The 20,237-nt window shown below is 38.1% G+C and overlaps 1 protein-coding gene across 1 annotated transcript in view; it reads left to right on the top strand.

Moving 5' to 3' along the window:
- Positions 1–20,237, top strand: part of SNTG2 (syntrophin gamma 2) — a 285,318-nt gene that overhangs the window by 92,970 nt on the left and 172,111 nt on the right. The window lies entirely within an intron of this gene.

Here is a 20,237-nt window from a genome sequence, read left to right as displayed (position 1 = left end):
TGCTAGTATTACATGTTTCTCAGTTGCTGTTGACCATCCTACCAGGTGGGAATGAGGTGTCATACGTAATGTGTCTGAGAAGTCATTAAGCTCAGCAACCTTTCATCAAATGCTCTTCCTCATGTCTCGCTTTGGCAAGCAGTGTTAGCCTGGAACAGAAAAACATGAAACTAACACAAATGTAAAGGGCCAAATCCTACTGCTGGTCTTCCATGACCTTTTTAATATCTGAAAACAGGCTGCAGAGCACAGAATATTTTTCAGTATTCTAAATCTGCATTCTTCGCAGTCTCAGATGTAAGAAGTGTTTTGCAACTAATGAAATTCACGTTCAAAATCATGTAGTCAAAGAGAATACGATTCATGTCTCTGTATGTGTTGCTTATTATGATCTTATTTTTTCCCCTCACACAAACATCTTTAAAAGCGTCAGCTTAAACATACTGATTCCAAGTAGATATGGTCTGTGCTTCCTTGTGGCTCTGTTGTGGGGGTGGGTTTGCCAGCTTAAGGAGGGTTTCTCTTTCTTAGAGTGGAGACCCCATTGCTGTGCCATCAGTATCTCCCAGAAAGAATTCTGGCAGTTCCTTGTCTGTGAAGAAGCGAGTCTCCCCTGGTTGTAGGCTGTGTTATTGTTTCAATAGGGATGATGTTCTCTTTTTTCTGGTTCTCTTTTTGCTTATTTTTTTTCTTGCCAAACTACTTCCTATCTCAAGATGTATGAAAACATGGCTATAGAAAGATCTCAAACAAACACACAGAAATATATTGTTTTCCCTGGAAGAAACAAACAAAACCTGTAAGAAAATACCTGTCTTGAGGCAGTATGAATGCTACAGAGAGAATGGTTCCAGAAGCTCAGCATTACAGTGGGGAAAAAAAAAAATTAGGAGTATGTCTGCTTATATTCTAATTTGGTACTCCTGTTTTGGAATTTAGTGCCAATTATATGAATAACACAAACTATAATAGGAAAACTTATTTCTGAATTCATGCATGACAAATTTAAATATTCAGATGAATGTTCCTACTTTTATTTCTGCCTACATAATAATTTGGGATGGTTTTCAGGTGTAAACAAGATACAATTCCCAAAACCAATGTCCTGATTAAAAAAAACATGTACTTTTTGTACTTCTGACATATGAATTATCTCTAATATGGAGAGGGTTGAGTCCAAAATATCAGCATATTGAATAGGCAAATAGCTATATCCTTTCTTAAACAACTTTGCTTTTACAGACTATGGAAAGAAGTCTGCCAAAAAAGGAAACCCACCCTATGCAATAAGGACAATGACGTTTTGTGATAATTTAAAAAAACCAAAACAAAACAGAGGCAACTTATACTGGAGTAGGTGTAGTTAACTATGCAGATACCTTCTTTTGAATGAAAGAAAGGCTTTGGTAGAGAGATGTTAGGAAAAGCAGGAGAGAATATATTACTGGAGATTGTCAAGGTGGAAACTTGCTGCTTTTCTGAGTATAAACCAAACAAAATTTCCTTTAACAGCTTATTTATCTTTTAGGGAATGCTCATTTTTATTTAGCACAGCTTATGGCATCTGACTCCATCACTTTTACATCTTTAGGTATTATTCAGTTGGGAAGTTGTGTAAGCAAATTTAATATCAAAATTAGAATTATATAATGTTTTAATTCATAGCTAGTTTTTGAGAAACTCTATGGACACCTGCAGTTTAAGTGTAGGTAAGCCTTTACAGCTAAAAATGTAAGCTACATTTATGGTAGCCAGTGGCTATATGTGTATGTAACTTACTGAAGGTTTACCATCTACTTACTAATTTTCATAGTTTTAAGAATTGGATTTTTGTATGTGTTAGGACTGTATGTTTATGACGCTGGTGCTGGCATGGTCGTCACAGCTGGTACGGTACTGAGTCTTCCAGCTTTCACTTGCATTTCGCTGCCTCCAGCTAAAGTTTTTCAGGGATATTTCTCTGAATGATGGGAAGGTTACCACTGAATGGGTATGCTTGGAGAAAATGCGGTGCTGGTGGAAGTGGCATAGTGGTATTTGTTTAACTGGAGTTATGACAGGGTTTGCAGCTCATCTTCTACCCTGTGAAGATTCCCCTATGCAGTAAGCATGACTTAAATGTGTCTGGGCAAGGTGAAAGCCATTCGTTGTCCTCTTTACCTGGCCTTCACAATTAGGAATGTTCAGCCATGACAGACCCAAGTTAGATGGATGCTATGTGAAGAGGACACAAAGTGGCTGAGCTAAGGAGGCCTGTGACTTATGAATAGGCTGTGAGACTCCATTGCCGTCACCTTCCCTTTTCTATTCTTCGCTGTTTCTGCCTTTTTGTACCATGTCACACACAGCTCACTTTTCTCTTTGTTCTGTGCCTGTTGCTGTCTTACCTGTTTCCTCTTGCTTGGTAATGAGGCTGGCATTTGCCTGTCATCAGATCATAATGCCAACTTCTGTTTTACTCACAACTGTATATTTTCAAATGATATTTTCTGAAGTTTTATTTTTGGATTGGCTATTTGAAAAAAAGAGCTTCCCTAAAGTTCAACTCTTTAATGTTTGGGAAGTGTTTACCCAGAATTTCTATTACAGCATTTCTCTCTTGGGTCACTGGTTTGGGACCTGTCTTTAGCTGAATGAGAGGCACCCTCAGAGGGTGGTTAATCTGAGTCCCTTGGAGATTGCTGTCTTTGTTCACTGAAATCTCAGGGAGGTTAGTATAAATATGTTCTTATCTTAGCGATTTCAGCAAAGTACCTAGAATTTGATGTGATAAATGTGAGCTATGTTATCTTAGTACCTTCTGTACAGACAGAATAAGGGGTTTTGATCCATAATTAAGATCCCAGTTACCACATACAATGTACAATCAGCAAATCCACTTAGCAGAATAATTAATAATCCCTTTTCTACCTCCATAACTTTAAAAGATTTGTTCATATTGGTTTTGGCTGTAGAAGGCACTGAAGTTGTTCACAAACCATTAACTGTTCCAGTCCTAAGATATGTTGAACATATATAATGGAAAATGAAATATTAATTTTGTAACTGCAATTCAATAATGTCTTATTTAACTAAGAACTGCATTTTGTAAGATATACACTTACCAAAATGTTCTAGACCTTTTTAGTAATTTCTCTTATCAAAGTTACCACCTTTAATAAAATATTCATTTATACTGAAAGTCCTTCTTAAAAAACATAAATAAATGTCTGTCAGAAGGGCAAATAGTTCATCAAGTAGGTGCCACTTTGAATGCCATTTTGGTGCCTCTTTGAAGCCTGGGAACTTGCAGTTTTATCTGTCTGCTGTTTTAAAGCTGCTGCCCAGCAGTAAATAAGCTGTTCTAAGTTCTCCCTCAGGCCAGAGTTTCCAAAACCTGATTTTTAATGGGTGAGAGAATACCCTTATGGCACAGGTTGTTTCCATACGTTCTGTGCTAACACTTTATATAGAGACCTGGCTGAAAAACTGAGAATAGACTAGCCAGTTTTTGCTAGTGTGTCAGAGCGACTAGGCAATCTGAGTCTCCTTCCTCTTCCTTGCAGGCTTTTTTTTCAGAATTTTGCCCTAAGTTAACTTGAACGGGTTTCTATTACCTGACTCACAAAAGTCCTTTTATTCATTTACTTAATTGCATACTCTATATGAAAAATCTGTGTGTAATCTAGATTGTTCTCTTCTTGCTCATGAAGTAGGGAAATGGACAACAGGGGTTAGGCTGCTTAGCACAAACCAAGAGTCCACCAGGAACTTCCAGGATTTAACTGTTGGGTCCAATCTACTCTTAATTGAGTAATTATCTTATTCTTGGCTGCTGTATCCTTCATTTTACCTGACAGTCCTAATGATTACTTAGTGTAAAAAAGGCTATTCAGGCTCCTGTTTTGCCAGTTGGATTGTCCTTCAGCTGATAGGAGCATACATTGAGCCATTTCAGAGAGGGCCAATTATCCATCCATTATCTTCTGTATGACAAGTGCCAGTTTTATGACCCTTGGAAGAAAGGATTCTGTACTATTATATGGTCATATAACATGGAGGAAAACCTGCCTTTCACTTACAGTCTGGCAGGCAATTTATGAATTTAGAGGTGGCTTTTAGAAATAAAATTGAAAACAGGCATTTTTACAGCTGTACCATATTTTGAATATTTTTGAGTAATTTCAAACTAATTTAAAAGACTTCTCTAATGTATGCATTGTCTTCATGTAAGAACACGGAAATTGAAACATAACGCTTAAAAAAAATCCGCAAGAGTCCACAGGCCTGAGTCAAACATGGGAATTCCTGTCCTCATATGCAGTTAGACAAAGGTCCCTGCATGCAGAGCTGAAGTGACTGACCTAGTGTAGTCGTAGCAGTATGGTGCTGTCAGTGGACAAAATTTTCAATGGGGTGAACTGGTCTATGCAACTGATCATCTTAGAAGGGCTAATCTTTTTTTCACTAGCTACTTTATCATATATATGTCTCCCATATATGTGTATTTTTGTGTGGTAAAAAGTATATGTGTGTGTATATAAATATGTGCATGTATTGAAAATGTTATATTCTCTTTTACTGAAACAGTAGGACTACTCATATGAATATGTTCATTGCTTATTTCCTGAAGGAGAATGGCAAGAGTTGGTGCTTATTGTGACTTTGTGGATACTGGTATTTCAAAATTGTGGTGTAACCAAACTAGTTAGGAACTGCTTTGAGGCTTCAGCAGGGAACGGAATTAATTCTATGCAGACAGTTTTTTCTTCTTTTTCTTTTTTTTAGCCAGTACTTCAGTATGTCTAATTTTTCTTCCACAGTGATATGAATGATATGATAAGATGATCTCTCAAGTCATATATTTGCATTCGCAATTGTAACATTCTCCCAGTTTGACTTTACATGACTGACTTGTTCCTATGTAGGAGGACCCATACCCACAAGATCCTTACATTTTGACCAGAGTGGAAAACATCATTTTCACAGAAAACCTTTGGGGGAAGGGTTTTCTCCCAAAACTGGAGTATGCATTGAGTAAGGGATCAGACCTTAGAACATTATACTTTATTATCCACTCTACTGCCTATATATTTGCATGTTCTCTATACCACTGTTGTAGTCTATTCTTACACCTTAAACCTCTAAGGTAATAAATATTTTTTTCACAGCCTTTCATGTGGCTGTTTCAATTTAGTAGATTGTTTTGGATTTATTAATTCAGTTGCATCATTTCACTTGATTTACCTTTTCAGTCACAGCAGTGAATACTATAAATAACTTTAAACTTAAAAATGTTAGAAGATTATAGTTCTTCCAAATGCAAGAGCTCCTGTCAATTCTTCATCAAATGTCTGTTTCCAGATGAGAATTGGGATTTACCTTTAAGTTTTAAGATAATTTTTAAGAAACATTTGTAGTATCTCCATATCTGATAATGATACTCTCAGTCACTTTATTTTCTCTTACTTAACCACAAGATGACGGGCATTCAAGATCCTCAGAGGAGACAAAAAGGCAAAAAGCAGGATCCTAACTTCAGGGTTCTGGCAAGCAGACTGGTCTGTTCAGGTGTCACCAAAATCCGGGAATAAACCTCGTAACACCAATGTAGTGTTAAAAGGCAGGCATTCTTTATTGCAGCACTGGATGCACGGGGCATAGCTCCACCCAACGTGCATGCCAGGTGATCACCAACATACAGGTTATGTAGGATCAGAACATACATATTCATCATTTTTCTCAGAAAGGGCAGTCCTATGATAATCATTTCTTAGAATCTATTTGCATATTCTCCTCCCTGTCATGCATGCTCAGTGATTTGAGTCGGTGGTCCTCAAGGGTCTCTGGTGGTCGTCAGTGGTCTCACACCCATGTCCGCTGCGTGAGCCTCTTCTTGCAGGCATGCGCAGTATCCTTGCTGTGGATGTACCTGTCCATAACGACTTACTTCATAAGATTAATATCTCCAAACCTATTGTTCGGTTTGGTAGGGACTGTACATGGAACATAGCAGCATTGTACCTTGCCATGGTTGGTTAGTTTCATTACCTATTACCGTGGTTACAAACTAATTATCTCAACCTGATTCTATAGTTTCTGTTTCACGGCCCCTATTCCACGGTTACACAGGGATTAGTTTGAAAGAATCCCATGGGACACATACATGTTTATCTTGGAGTGGATGTTGTTTATCTTGACTGTAGCAAGGCTTTTGACACTGTCTTCCATCATATCCTCATAGACAACTTGAGGAAGCTGAACTAGCTGAATGGAGAGGTGGATTGAAAACTGGCTGAATGGCCAGACTCAGAGTTGTGATCAGTGGCATGAAGTCCAGTTTGAGACTAGTCATTAGTGGTGTACTGAGGGAATCAATGATGAGTCCAGTACCATTTACCATCTTCAGTAATGACCTGGATGATGGGACAGAGAAAACCCTCAGCAAGTTTGCAGATGATACAAAACTGGGAGGAGTGACTGATAACATCAGATGGCTGTGCTGCCTTTCAGAGGGACCTGCACTGGCTGGAGAAATGGGCTGATGTGAAGCTGAAGAAACGGAAATGCAAAGTCCTGCACCTGGGGAAGAATAACTCCAGGCACCAATAAAGGCTGGAGGCTGACTGGCTGGAAAGCAACTTTACAGAAAAGGACTTGGGAGTCCTGGTGGACACAAAGTTGAACGTGAGCCAGCAATGCAGCCTTGTGACGAAGATGGCCAACAACCTTCTGAGCTGCATTAGGCAGAGCATTGCCAGCAAGTTGAGGGAGGTGATCCTTCCCTCCCATTCAGCACTGCGTAGGGAGGCACCATCTGGAGTGCTGTGTCCAGTTCTGGGCTCACCATTACAAGAGAGATACAGACATGCTGGAGTAAGTCAGGCAAAGAGCCATGAAGGTTAAGGAAGTAGAACATCTGACATATGAGGAGAGGCTGAGAGAGCTGTGACTCTTCAGCCTGAAGAAGAGAAGGCTCAGGGGAGTATTACCGACATGGATACATTCCCGACTGGCAGGGAGCAGTGAAGACTGAGCCAGACTGTTCTCAGTAGTGCCCACTGAAAGAGGCAATGGGCACAAATCAGAATACAGGGAATTCTGTTGAAAGAAGATATATTTCATTTTTCTGTTGTTTTTTTTTTGGGGGGGTGGGGGGTGGTTTTTGTTTGTTTGTTTGTTTGTTTGTTTTTACCATGAGGGTGGTCAAACACTGGAACAGGTCACAGATAGGTGGTGGAGTCTCCATCCTTGGAAATACTCAAAACCAGACTGCACGTGATCCTGAGCAACCTGCTGTCATTGACCATGATTTGAGCAGGGGATCAGACTAAGTGATCTCTAGAAGACCCTTCCAACCTTCACCCTTCTGTGTTTCTGCCCTAGTATTTTTCTGTAATTTTTTTTTTTAATTAAGTTTACAGTCTCAAACAAACAATAAACAATCCACTTGTGAGAGCAGAAAAATGAATGTGATTAGCGTTTCCATGCTTCTAATAATCAGATTTCAGGAAAAAAAATCCACATTACCTTTGTTTTATTAATTTATCATTCTCAAAAAAGTGGTGCAATCAGGAAAACAAGCAATGAAGTGGGCTACTAAAATGGATTTTCTGCATATCTTAAAGTAGATTTCTCAGTATGCTTAGTGTTGGGTTTTTTTTTCCCTTGTTTCTTTCTCATAACTTTACTTGGAACATCTCCATAGAAATCTATATCTCAACTGTAACTTTTTAAAAGATTCCTTTACTGTCTGATATAGTTTTCATTTTTATCTTCAGTTTTCACCTTTTTTACACAATTATTAAAGCTACTTTTTTGTGTGATTGTTTCTTCTTTTAGTAAATATTTTGATTGTTCTAACCTGAAGTACTTAGTATTTAATTAGGCCCTTGGTATTCTGAGATTGTCTTGAAAAATAGTGAAATTTAAAATGCTACAGCTCATATTTTTAATGTAATTTTAATTTCTAAATTATGAAGTTGCATATGTTTATAATTCGATAATGTACTCTCTACTTGTTCAGGAACTTGAAGGAATTGTTAATGAGGTATGAAAACCAGTGTTGTTTGTGGAGTCTTGATATCAGTTGACGAAGTGGTTCAGATGGATTTAATCTGAAAAACTTTGCAGAATCCTGAACGATGTCCTTCTGCATGAATTTTCATAGTTATGGTAAGAACTATGCTATGAATGGTAAAGCTTGAAAAACTGGCAACATTTGTGGCAAAATTTAAACTAATTATTTTTACAATGAAAGCCTGACTTGACTGAGAATTTTCAATTGACTTCAACATCACTGGGACTAAAATTAAATCCCTAAGATTTTTCGGAGCATTTGTGCTAGAATGCTGTTTCTCTTTTATAAGAGGAAAACAATAGCTCAGTTTCAGGTACAAGGAAAGGAGAGAGATTATTTAAGATTACTCCCAGGATTTTTAATGGCCCATTAACATCAGCGCAAAATCATCTGAATACAGAAAATGTGTATCCCTGTAGCACAGAAATCAAAGGAGGGCAACAAAGGCTAAAGTAAGCCTTTGACATTGACAATGAAGAAAACCTAAGCAGGAACAGGGGAGGTGCCCTGTACTGCCCCTTCTAATCAAAAAATCCGTATATGCAAACTAGAAAAATTCTTCCCTGAGATGCCTTTTGTGCAAAGCCATTGCAAAAACACCACAGTAGGTTTTCAGTTGTCGGCATAGTTAGGTCTGAAACCAGTAAGTCAAAATGGGAATAGATGTTTATGGAAAGGCTGAAACAGTGGTATTCTCACTGTTCCACCTATTAACATTTGTATAGAAAAGTGCATTGGTTTTTTACTATACAGAATAGGGGTTATAGAAAGTATGACATATGTAAAAGGGATATAAAACACACATATGTAAATAGTATAGTTGTGGCAGGGATAAATGGGGTTAAATAATCAATGCTTATGGGGGCTCGTCCATTGGCGTGCTGGCACGTGTTGAGAAGGAAGCAGTAGAAAGTGGTGGCACGGTTTACATTAATGGTCATCCCAGCGAGCCCTCTGGCAGTGGGAGAAGCAGTGGTGAACCTCAGGCAGGATCCTGTTTACCACCAGCTGTGTTTTATGGGCTTGTTATTTAGCTGCACTTTCAATTGTTTTGGATGGCACTTTTGCTAAATACAGCTTTTGTAAATTCTGTTTCCAGTTTGCATACAGATTTTTAATACAAACTCTGAGCAGAGTTAATATGTCAAATTCTTTTATGGATTAATAACCTATGGTGATCATTCCTGCAAAAGATTTATGTGTTTGTTGATGGGCAGATACTCTCTTAAGCATGCAATTTTGAAAATTGCCTTTTTTCATTTTTCCCTCAAGATTCCTTTTCTTTCATTTTTATCTTTTCCTCTGTTATTACTGCGAATTCCTTTTACTGTTTTTCTGTTCTTATTTTAAGTCTTTGTTCTTCTTCTCCAGCAAGACTGTGTTATGCCTACAACATTCCCATTTTTCCACGTCCATGTCTCTACTCTCCTGCTTTCCTTCACAAAGTACAATCAATCTTGTCTCTTGCCCTGCAAATCTGACTTTTTATTCTTGCATAAAAATATGAAACTGTTGATAATGTGCTTAAGATCATATACCTTTTTCCAACACAGGCCTTTCATAAATATGCTTCAAATATGCATGACACAGGATTTTATATTCACACTGTCCCATCACCAAAATGCTTGTACATACCTGGACGTTATCTCCTTTGGCATTTTGCTGTGAAATATCATTAGGATAATCTGGCAGTAGTTCTGCTACAGTACTCGTATGACTTTGTGATGCTGCTGATGTTGTTAGGAAAGGAACAGTTAAAATATCTGCTGTCTTTCTACCTAACTGTATTTTTTTCTCTGTTTCTGACTCTGTTTTAGTTTTTTTCTTCTGTGTCCTGAACTTAAATCCCATCAGTCCCTTCCTTTTCTCCCTGCTGTTTCTCAATAATGTGAGTTTGCTCCCCTGTCCTGCTCATACTGTTCTGGTGAATGCCTTTCTGTGACTGCAAGGTTAACTTAAGATTTCCTAAAATCCTTGAGTTAAAAATTCTTGTGCCACTTGGCTGGCTGACTTCTGTTTAATGCTCCTCCCTGCTAAGCACTGATTCCTGCTTTACTTTGTGCAGGAGCTCTCTTTTCCTAACTCGCTGCTGTTTCTTATGGTTTTCTTATTGCTAAGTTATCCCCCATATGCGGTGTTTCAGCCAGATTGATGTACTTCGGGAATGTTCTGTTCGTTAAATACAGAAAGTATTAACAAGTTACTGATGGTCGCAATTACGTTTGAGAATTGCAGCCAAGACTAGAAGAAGGAGGTTTAACAGAGGTTAAGCTCAAACTTGCCATTAAGTCTTTGGATAAAGCACTCGCACAAATAAAGCACTTGGACTGTCTCGTTTCTTTCCAAGGTAGCAGCCAAATGCATGGTTAAAAGGATTTTTGCTTCCAGCCTCTGGGTAGAAACCAGGACAGTATGAGAAGTTCTTACTATAATGGTGATACGGATTTCTTTGCCATTGCAGAATTCACATTAGGGCGATGAAACCATAGAATTTAATTTTTCCACTTTAAATTTAGAAAGAAGTTCGAAATATTTACACTCACCTTATTCAGAAATTAAGCAGTTAGATATGGGTTTGCTTAGTTGTTTTGGGCAGAACACCACAACAGTTTAACAGAATAGAAAAAAAACCCCCATTTTATGCAAAAGCTTGAAAAAGAATGAATGTGATGGAGCTGTATCAGTGTAAAGGGGAAGGATAGCAAGAGTGGGATGAATCAAAACCTGCTATTCCATTACAAAAAACATCATGCCTTTATATTGGCCATACTTGATTATTCTAGGTTAAGAAAATAGGTGGGTCTCTTAATTAGACATCTAGTTCTTCATTTACCTTTTTGTATATCAACAGGAACGTTTATTAATCAGCTGAAGTCTTACCAGGGTAAGCTCTACCAGTAATAGAAATGATCACATTGAATTTCTGAGAATCTCTTAGCTGTTTCTTAAAAGAGTCTCCAAAGAGAATGTTCTTGTGGTCTTTTTTGTCTATTGCTAAGTGGTTTAGTTTGAAGTGTGAAATTTATGCTTTCTTGTTTAACTGGTATGAACCATCTTTATAGTCTTAGGCTATTTAATTCTGTGCTTCTGTCCAGTTGCCTGAAAAATGAGGTGTAGTAATAAGCAAGCAATTTACTTAAAGATATTATCTAAATCAAAATAAAACTACGCAATTTTTCCAGTAGTTTATGCCTTGGCTGTTTTCTGGGATAGAGTCTGTATTCTGACATACTCAACTATGTGGCACTATTATTTAGCATTGATTAAAATTTTTAAGCAGGCAATTTTTATTCAACATGACATTCTGAAAGTTCATTTTGCAAACATGCTTTACAGGATTCAAATATTTGTGTCTGATGTTTTGAGAGGTGCATGAGGATGACAATAATCAATCACATCTAATTAGGTCATGAGACACTGTGCTTGCAGTAATTAAATGAGACATTACTGCTTACTTTCTAATGATTAAGATCACACATATCGAGAGCCAGCTGTTAATCACTTGTCTTGCAAGGCTGATGTCATTAATAGAAAATCCCAACAATCTGCCCTTAAGGCTATTTTTAAAAGAGGTTTTGGTGGACAGGCTGTGATGTATGCAACAAAACAGATTTTTAATTTTGCATTTTGAGAGCATCTTTTCAAACTTCTGTAAACCTTGATTTAATATTCTTTCTTGTAGATTTCTATATGCCACTTAAATATTTAGGAAAAACTCTGTTCTGAATTTCTAGGAAGTGATATTGTTATGCTGCAGTTAAAATCTTCTAAAAATTTATAGTGCTAATATACCTTTTGCAACTGTATATAGTGAAATGTCAAGCCATAATATTGTCATTCATGAATGCAGACATTTAAAAAGAAGTAAGAACAATCTTTATGAAAACAGTAATTTCCAAGGTGCCTATTCCAGATATAATCTGTACTTTTGGTAAAATTACACTCAAACATTTCTTAAATATCTGTTCTTGACCATCTTTATTTCTGATGCTGATTCTTACCATATATTGCATCGAAAACTTACAATATATATTGTAATTCAATATCTTTAGTCTTAATTGATCCACTCTGGAATCACGAATGTCCATCAGATATATTTCACTGGCTTTGTCGTGAATGTGAATCACCTCTTGAAAATGAATTATCAGGAATTTGTGATCTTCTTGATGAATTGAGAGCAGTGATTGTGGATACTAAGGAACTATGAAATGGGGATACAGTTCTAATAAAAATACACAATCTAATGTCAGTCTTGTAATGCTCAAGAGAATTAAAAAATGGTAAGACAAGGATAAGTACTCTTACTAGCTGCTTACTTATTGAAAATACAAAGAGGTTGGGGGTTTTTGCTTAATTTTTGGTGAGTTTGGCTTGACGGTTTGCTTCTTTTAAATAGGAGCCGAAAGAAGATGCATATATTCTAAATACATCTTAAAAGTTAGGCAGCTATTAAGTCAGTTCAGTTGTATATTATTCCAGATTAAAAGGTTTTTGTTGACTTCGCAATACTGAAAATAATCCACTGTTGAAGATTAACATTGGCATTTGCTTTCCAACTGGAATGATATTTAGATTTAACCTGTTTTTGCTTTAATTTGAAATATTTCCCTTCAAACTACTTTAAAATATTTCACTTTAAACACAGGCAAAAGCTACATTGCTGGATGGCTGGGGCAGCCACATGCTTCATCAGCTGCAGTGAGATGTTGGTGCTGCGGTTCCCACTGAGGTTCTTCTCCTTGTTGGGAAGGGAGGCAGAAGCAGCTGGTGGTGGGTTGCATGTCTGGAGGGGGTGAAATGGGGGTTGTGGCCCCTGCCACAACTGTAGCTGTGTCCATCATAGTCCTGGCCCTTGGATTCTGAGATGGGGTAAACAGGACTGGGGAGCCTAATGGATGTAATGGCATTGCCGCATCCATCTGTACCTGGAAACTGGGTGGTGGTGATGCTGGTGATGGTGGGCAGTAGTACTTAAGAGCAGAAAGGTGTCTGATGCAAAGCACTGATCTCATTCAAATAATTTCTATATCATCTTCTGACACTTTTACCTGTAGGGAAGGTAGTGACTATAAGCAGTAATAATATTTTTTTTTCCTGATCTTTTTTTTCAGTTAGATTACTATTTCGTTATGCATTCATGTGTCAAAACAAAAAAGAAGTCAGTTTTGTTATTAACATTATTATTATTGGTTTTATTATTATTTTGACATAAGGAAATAAATATATCCGTTTGCTACTCTGTTGCTATAGCTTCAGTCTAGATGGGTGGGTGAACAACTGCTTAGATGCTCGGGCTGAGGGTAGTGGTTACTGGATTGTCCTCTACCTAGATTCCTGTGGCAACTGATGTTCTTCAGGGGTCTATCCTGTGACCTGTCCTCTTTAACATCTTTGTCAGTGACCTGAAGGAGGTCATGGACAGCTTGCTGATGACACCATATTGGAGGGTGCAACCAGTACACCATTGACAGAGACCTAGGCAGGCTAGAGAAACGGACTGCCAGGAAATTCAAGAAATTAATGAACTAAACTCATGAAATTCAGCAAAGTCAAATGCAGAGTCCTGCACCTGGAAGGAAGAGCCCCTGGCAATGATACAGGCAGGGGCCTGCCTGTCCAGAAAGCAGCTCTGCTGAAGAGGCCCTGGGGGTCCTGATGGGCTGTGAGTTGTACTTGAGCCAGCAGTGAGCCCTGGCAGCAGAGAAGTCAACAGCATCCTGGGCTGTATTAGAAGGAGCACAGCCAGGAGATCAAGGGAAGGGATTATCCCTCTCTACTCAACACTCACTAGACTGCATCTAGAATACTGCATGCAGTTTTGGTTCCCCCCAATACAAAAAGGACATTGAAAAGCTGGAGCAAGTTCATTGCAGGGCCACCAAGCTAATTTAGGCTAGGAGCGCTTGCCCTTTGAGGGAGCTCAGGTTGTTCAGCCTGGAGGAGGCTTCAGCAGGACTTAAAGGCAGCCTTTCCATGTCAACAAGAACTATATCAAGAAGATGGAGGCAGGTTCTTCGTAATAATACAGGGGTGGGCAGGAAAAAACAAGCAGAACTTGAAATCAGATGCAAGGAAAAGCTTTTGCTCGTGAGGACAAGCAGTGGAGCTGGTTGCCCAGCAAGGTTGAGCAGTCTCCATCTTTAGAGACTTTCAGCCTGGGCTGATAGCATAGTTGCCTTGCTTTGACGTTGGGCTTCAAACCTCTGAAGGTCTCTTTCTGTGATGGAAAAAACAGTGTTTTCTGTCCTGACGTACAGGAGTCTTGAACTACTCTGAGATACAGGACAAATCCATACTATTTTGTCTTCCATAGCATTTTTTACAGGTGGTTCTTCTGACTTGTTCGTAGAACCCCTCACCTGCGTAGTACTGGGGAACTGTAACATATCCGAATAGTCAGTTTAAGGGCTTCATTATCATAGTCAGAATTTCTTAAAGGAAAAGGTACTACTTCTTTTTTGTCTCAGCAACTGTGAAACAGTGTCAGTAGGTGTAAAAGCCATAGTATGCTAAAGATGAGAAAAAGGACAACTCCATGTGTAAGGGAGTGCTATGTAACTAATTTCAGAAAGTTATAATTAATCTCTGTCTTATATATGCTTTTAGTTTTACTGCAGGGTTCTTTGTGTGCTTACAGTGCTAGTGGAATCATTAATTTTCTGTGTTCCACAGCTGTGTTACCACTCTCACTACACATGTGCTGTCCTTATCCATTTGTCCCATGTTGGTCCATTGAAAACCCTGTATTTGTGTTGTCACTCAAGGCCCCTTAAGCCTGGAATTATCTTCTCATCATGAAAGACAAAGGTACAGCGCTTCTTGGGGTACAGTCCTCCTTCAGATTAAGTGCTATACAAGTTATGATCATTAACAAATTGTATTGTAAATGTCACTCATCCATAGTTAAGGCCCCTAAATGATAAACTTCTTCAGATCTTAATAGTTATTTTTCATGTTTCCTGTGGCAGTTGCAAGTTGTTCAGTGCAGGTGTCCTTCTAAAGCCAGTCAGGCTTTCTCATGGATGCAGAGGTTCAATTGTATGCAAGGAGTCACCTAATTCTGAATATTAGAACCAAAGACAAATAGATCTGAAAGAAATTGTCTTGTCTGGGATTTTGCACTGTGAGAGGATCAGTACCTATACCATTTGGGCAGATGTTCAGTTTTCTCTCAGAATCCTTAGCCATGGATGTCCATAATCTGTCACAGCCATCTGTTCAAGGACTTCACTTTCCTTGTAGCTGGAATGTGTTAAAAGGAGGAAAATTCTAAATTATTTTCTTATCTGATTGTTCCATTTCTCTTTTCAATAGGTTGTGAAGTATTTAAAACTGTCACTGTGTGCTCTTGTGTTCTGTCTTTAAGCTAAACAACCTGAATTCATGCAGAATTACTTACAGGTTCTATTTTCCAGATCTCTGATCACTTTTAATCTTTTTTTTATTTCTCGTGACCCTTTTCAGTTCATTACCTCTTCTATATAGTGTAGCCATGAATCAACACTGACATAATACTGTATAAAAGGAAACAATATACTGGGATATATTAAATGCAGTACTGGTGATAGATTGCTTCATGGGCATGAAATTATTCCTCCCTCACATTCAGCAGCGTTTAAGAAACCTTCTGTACTACTCAGCTGAAGAACTGTGTTTACTTTTGGGCACTGCCTTTTGAAAGTGAGAAGAAGCAAATCAGTAGGAAAGAACCTGAAGGAGAGCAGCCAAAATATCTGCCTTTATTTGCCTTTTTTGCAACAACAAGATATCGATGCCAATATTTTGCTGTCAGTCCTCACTGCTACCTGCCTGTTTCCTTTCCTGAAGAAATGGTCAAGAAAAGCTTTTCTTCTTCCATGCAAGTGACTGTGTAGCACCTTGCACTTTTTTTTCTTGTTACACTTAATCCCATTTTTTAAATCTTCTGTTTTTGTATTAGTCAAAGCTATTTTAAATTTGAATTCTGTCCTGCTCTGAGAAAATGTCTTTGTCTTTTAATCACGATAGTAGATGTGGTGTAGAAAACATACCAAATCAGTTATGGGAGAGAAAGTAAATTTGAGCCTGCTGTAAATTAGTAGTCAGAGCACTGTCTGTGTGGGACCACCTGAAGTTCTCTTTTGGCCTAATCTGAAGTGATGTAGGATAAAAATCAGTGACTCCAGTTCTCACATGTCTTCAGCAATTGTTCCAACCATCAGTATGCCACGGATATGGAATTTCAACAGAGTTGTTTTCATGAAAAAAATTTGAAATTGGATTAGAGAATTTGATCACTAGATCTGAGGTGTAAATATTGCCAATAAAATATTTGTGTGGAAATATAACTTACCCAACTTAATCTGGGAAAAAAAGTTCTTTCTGCTGGAAGACTGATGTAACTCAATGCAGAGGATTTTTTAGATAAAGTAGGGGAAACGCCAGAGAATCTATTTTTATGAGGGTCGAACACACTACTACTCCATTTAGTTGGCAACGGCAGTGATCACGAATCATAGAATGGTTTGGGTTGGAAAGGACCTCAAAGACCATCCAGTTCCAACCCCCCTGCCATGGGCAGGGACACCCTCCACTAGACCAGGTTGCCCAAAGCCCCATCCAGCCTGGCCTTGAACACTTCCAGGGAGGGCACATCTACAACCTCTCTGGGCAACCTGTTCCAGTGCCTCACCACCCTCACAGTGAAGAATTTCTTCCTAATATCTAATCTAAATCTACCCTCCTTCTGCTTAAAGCCATTACCCCTTGCCCTATCAAATGCTAAACCACATTTAAGCAGAGGGAAGAAGAGAGAGGTTTGCAGCTACCAAGAACTTTACAGTTTAAATCAAAATAGTATCGCTGCACTGCATCTGCTTTGATACCTGCTCTGAACGGATACGAACATATCATGATTTTGTTATGAATCTCATCTGAATTTTCCGATGGTCTATGTAAGAATCTTGAGCGTTTCTTGCCCCTCTTCAGTTACTAGCATGAAAAGCCTGACAAATACTGCTTTAATACATTTGAGAGACAAATCAACATAAGCAAGTAGGTAGTTTCTGTAGAAAACTTAGTGCACCTCCACACCACTTTTAAACTCTGCCTAATTTTTTGGTAAGTTTTTTCAAAGTAAAACTTACAGGAGTGAAGACAAGTATTTTATGCCAGTAAGACTGAAGTTTGGCCTAGGGATGCCTACTTTGAAACAGAATTTGCAGCTGTGAACCTCAGGCTGCAGATGCAGCGCATTGAAAGAGTGATGGTATTTTGAGTAGGATCCCAAAACATCATGATGAATGGGGAGCACTTTAAAGCAAGTACACTGGCTAGAGACCTGCCTTAAGTAGTCAACAATAAAACTGATAAAAGGATTCATCTGCAATTCTAGCTGCCTCTAGAGCATGACGTTTTCTTCCCTGTGGTGTTTGACAGTTTTTGAGCTTGCTTGAGAAAGTAGGTTTAAGTGGCGTTTTTTTTCTTTCAGAAACACAGCAGTGACTAAGCTTTCTTAAAAGTCACAGCTACTGTGATCCTTGTACTGCTCATCTCCTTTTCTCTTCTGCATCATTTTGGGGAGTTATTTCCACTTTTCAGTCCTCACTTTCTGATACCAGATGTTAGAACGGCTATTGTATAGACAGTTTTTAAGTCAGAAATCAAGATGAACGTAGCAGAGTTAAAATGATGGATGTGCATGCAAAGACTAAGTTCCCATTTAAAGATCCTTGTTTGAAGAAGCACGTTGTCTGTAGTGGGATTTGCCTGCTAGAGTTACATATGCTGTCTCTTTAACACAAAGAGAGAACAAGGGAATGTGCTGAACTCTGATTCACAGCCATTTATAATGGTCTGAAAAAAGCCAACTTGAAAGGCTGAAAGAAATCTAGATTAATCTTATTGATTCTGAAAGCAAATAAGGTATTGCTGTACGTCATCTTGGATCATGTCAGGAGTTAGATGGAGTGTGAGGTAGGTATTGGATTTTAATAGGAATAGATGAGCTTCAGTGAGACTTTCAGTTTAAGTAGTGAGATGGAAAACACTAAGCTATTTAATCGGTCACTCCACATATTTCATTCATTACTTGATCATCTGTTACAAATGAAAATTCAGAGTTTTTTTCATCGTGTTACTTCTAAACATATGTAAGGATTACTAGTTCTGGGGTTAGGCTGTATAAAGAGCTTTCTAGAGCTCTGTTCTCTTGATGTTTCTGTAAAGCATGCTCTGGTATGTCAGCAAAAGTAACAGTAGTTGCCAGTCTAGGTGGGATAGTGATGCTCAGCCTCTGAACAGCATAAATGTGGGGACAGTGGTCTTCAAGGCAGTTCTTCTACTGTTTGAAAATTCTTGCTGTTACACAGCATGGCTTTTAAGCGGCACCCATTGGCACAGTTTTCATATGCCATCATTCACGAAATTGTATTGATAGAACATCCACACATGCTAGAAATTTAAAAAATGTCAAAAACTTGTGAAAATGAAGAAATGTTGGTTTCCAAACAAGTGAGAATGATTAAGGCTTTGCACCCTCACTGAACTTTGTTTCCTTTAGGCATTCTCAGCAACCACTAAGGACAAGACTTATCTGCCTGGAATTAGACACTTGTGTCTGAGTTGTTAATTATATTTAAGTCAAAGTAGAGAGCTATGATGCAATTTATTCCCTTCTAGATGGATGTATAAAAGAGATCAGGTAAATCATGCTTCAGAGGTGTCTGTTGCTCACCGCTGGCTTGACAGAATCTAAACGGCTGTCCTAGATGGGGATTTCTACACTGTAAACCTTTGGGGAGATCCATTTCGAGCTGAAGATACCTACATATGGATGTGTGCTGGCATGGCCAATGTCTGTATCCCATTATAATCATGGAAATTTTGTCTCGCCTCCAGCTAGAGAAGGACCTGGATGTCCTAAAAAGCCCAGGTCTTAGATATCCTAAAGCATCTTATGTGGCAGCAGTGGCCTACATGGGGACAATGCTTTGAGCCCAGGGACAGCAGAACCTCATGAGCAATTCAGCTGAGCAAGTGCTGTGTATATACTTCAGGGAAAATTGAATTGCTCTCTAGTCTGCTTTTTCTATTTCTATGACAAGGGAGGCTTTGACACTTGGTTGCTGTGTAGAGCTACACCATGTCTAAATTTAAAGTGCCTTAAACTCAAACTGATCCTGTCTTTAAAGACCAAAAGGTTTTATTGACAATCACCACAGACCTTTCCCTCTAATTTTATAGAAATGAAAATACTATTACAAAGATAATATTCCATGTTTGATTTTATTTTAAAATCCCTCAAGCATTCATTCAGTGCACAAAGCATGTTTATTCTTTAGTTCGATTGCTCTGTTCTTTACACAGTCTGCTATTTAACAATACATAGATGAACAACTTGATTTTAAATCATTTTTTAAGAACAAATGCTGCAGCTAAACCTTAAATTATGCTAAATTATGCTTCACTTGCATAGACGAAAATGCAGTGTTGTGTTGATGCTGTTATATATGTTATAAATTAATAAATATTACTTTTAAATATGATCATCCGTTTCAGGACAGGTGTTTTGCTTTTCTTCTGTGCAGTGACTGTAAAGCTCTGACATTGCATTAGTCTGCTTATTTTAACAATTTGAGTCTTAATTCCACAGTTTTTGTTTACGGAAATACCTGACTGAATATTAGTGGGAAATTTGCACGTAAGTAAATAAACCAAAAGTTAAAATAGAATTTATTTTCTACTACTCATGGAGAAAACATTGTTTATATTGAAATACTTGACTATCCTATAGACTTCACTAGTTATTAGTCCAGTGATGATGTAACTTCAGAAATATATGTCCATCTTGACCTAAACAAATAGAAATTCTGTACCACTTGTATTTATTTGTGTGTTTTACAATGTGAAAACATAGGTTTCTACTGTAATAGAAGTCTGTCTCTTAAAGGCAACATTTCTGAAGGGTACAGGTCTTTTTCTGACACAGTGGAACGAACATCTGTAAGTCAGGAACAACATTGCACTTCCCCACTTCTTGCTAAAACTGGAAAATGTGTTCACATACGTTTATACATACCTATCTGCTTCTAATACAGTTTCATAAGAAGTCATACAATTAAAAACAAATAGGATGTCATTCAATGGCAACACTCCTTTGTGGAACAGTACAATGGACAATTTGTTTTGTGGGGGTTTT

Source organism: Grus americana, chromosome 3 (genome assembly GCF_028858705.1).
Source record: "Grus americana isolate bGruAme1 chromosome 3, bGruAme1.mat, whole genome shotgun sequence".
Classification (NCBI taxonomy): Eukaryota; Metazoa; Chordata; class Aves; order Gruiformes; family Gruidae; genus Grus; species Grus americana.
Note: the sequence above shows the minus strand (reverse complement) of the source record. Positions and strands in the feature narration are given on the sequence as shown.